This window comes from Arvicola amphibius, chromosome 18 (assembly GCF_903992535.2).
Source record: "Arvicola amphibius chromosome 18, mArvAmp1.2, whole genome shotgun sequence".
Lineage (NCBI taxonomy): Eukaryota > Metazoa > Chordata > Mammalia > Rodentia > Cricetidae > Arvicola > Arvicola amphibius.
The window spans coordinates 20,220,009-20,222,351 of NC_052064.1; positions in this window are offsets into that span (position 1 = coordinate 20,220,009).

The following is a 2,343-nucleotide window of genomic DNA, read 5'->3' on the forward strand; positions in this document are numbered from 1 at the left end:
TCCATGCGGTCTTTCCCCTGGAGTGTAGCCAACAGACACAAATGGTCAACAACAGTCAACTGTCACCGGTAACCGGTTACAATGGATGTGATGTCATTTATATGGTGATCCGTGAGCTGAAAAGCTGGCTGTGAGTTGACAGTTTCTGTAAACTCTTTTTTTTTTTGGTTTTTCGAGACAGGGTTTCTCTGCGGCTTTGGAGCCTGTCCTGGAACTAGCTCTTGTAGACCAGGCTGGTCTCCAACTCACAGAGATCCGCCTGCCTCTGCCTCCCGAGTGCTGGGATTAAAGGCGTGCGCCACCACCGCCCGGCTGTAAACACTCTTGTAAGGCTGAAATCAGAACTGTTGATAACTGGCATTATTCAAGTAAGTGCGACATGGGACAGTTTCCTTATCAGAGCCATACAAAGAGGACTAACGGTATTATAAAGCAGAGTGGGAATTGGGTAACACATGCAGAGTGAAGACCGAGACCCAAGCAGCAGAGGCGTCCACCTTCTTGCTCAGGCGTATTTTAGCCTATCTCATCACACATCCCCAGGAGACACGTGGCATGACACACCACTCCCAGTGGTGTACTTATACCACAACCCCTTTGTTCTCCTCCAGGGGAGCACACTAGAATCCCAGGGAGTAGCCACAGTTATCACTGTTGCTTACCCACCCCACAACACACCCTAATTCACCCCAACAGAAATTTGACTTTTGTTCAGTTACCCACACTGACAGCTCGCGGAGGCAGCCAGAGCAGGAGGCTTGAATGTTCATTTTCTATGTCGATCGTGTGGATTCATTCTAACCACCATGCCCATCAGTGGCTTAGGAAGCAGCGTATGATCAGACTGGCCACCCACAAGAAGCTAATGACATCTTTCCAAGGATAGAGGCTTCTGATAAAGCATCAACTGCGAGAAAAAAGACAACCCAGGGCAGAGCTTTGGACCTTTGTGTGGAAGGCTTATGGCTGCCGCCGCCATCTTGAAAAAGGCTGGCTGGCTTACTGTATCTGGCAGACTGGGGAGAGCAGGACTTTGAGTTGAGAAATGAGAAATCACATATATCAAACGACATAGTACATACAACCCACGCACCTTCCTTCCTTTGTTATTCATGATCTATCTATTTATCTATCTATCTATCATCTATCTACTATCTATCTATCTATCTATCTATCTATCTATCTATCTATCTATCTATCCAGAATCTCACTGTGTAGCCCTGGGTAACTAGAATTCATTATGCAGACCAAGTTGGCCTCCAACTTAGATTCTCTTGCCATTGCCTCTTAAGTGCTGAGATAAAAGGAAGGTACCAGCACACCTAGCTCCTGAGCACTTTAAATCATTCTGATGGCTTAAAATATGGATACAATGTAAATACACTGTACTGTATTATCTGTGGAATAATAGCAAGAAAAAGAAGTCTGTATCTGTTCAGCACAGACACAGTGTTTTATGAACATTTTCTATCACTCTGGTTTGACTCTAGGGACCCAGAACTTAATACAGAATGCTGCTGTACTGAACAGGAAAAGAGAAAGAAGGAGAAATTGTTGTTACACCATCAATGATCATGCACGAAGTGTCTGAGTGCCCCTCACCCCAAGGAAGAAGGACACTTTCGTGATTCAGTTCAAGGACAAAAGTGGTGTTGGGCCGTGGTGACACACGCCTATAATCCCAGCTCTTGGGAGGCAGAGGCAGGTGGATCTCTGTGAGTTCGAGGCCAGCCTGGTCTACAGAGCTGTTCTAGTTCCAGGTCAGCCACTGCTGCAAAGAGAAACGCTGTCTCAAAAACAAACAAACAAACAAACAAAAACCCACCACAAAATAAAACAAAACAAAACAAAAAAGAAAAAAGTGGCAGAAGCATGCGAGTGTTTTAAAGTTTCTCTCTCCACTGTCTTCGAGTGTTTCCTGTGTTAAACAACCATGATTTGTAATTTGAAAAAAAAAATGAACTTAATAACAGAAGTAATTCAGGAGTCAGCTGCATTTTTCACAACTTGTGAACGGAACAGATGTGACTCAGGGGCTCTCATCATGAAGTCATTTTATTTCATGTTGCTATTTAAGAAAAAAGATTTATTTTGTGTGTCTATGTGTGTACCTGAGCGTATGCATGTGCGACACACGTGTGTAGTTGCTCAGAAGAAAGGCTCCAGTTAACCAGGAAGCAGAATTACAGGCAGTTGTAATAAACAGGTAGGTCCTGGGAACTGAACTGGGATCTCCTGTGAGACCAGCAAATGCCTTTAACTGCTCAGCCATCTCTCCAGCCCCTGTCTCAGTATTTACATTTAGTCAGCAGGACTTGCTGGTTGCTGCCCCCTTCTCCCCCC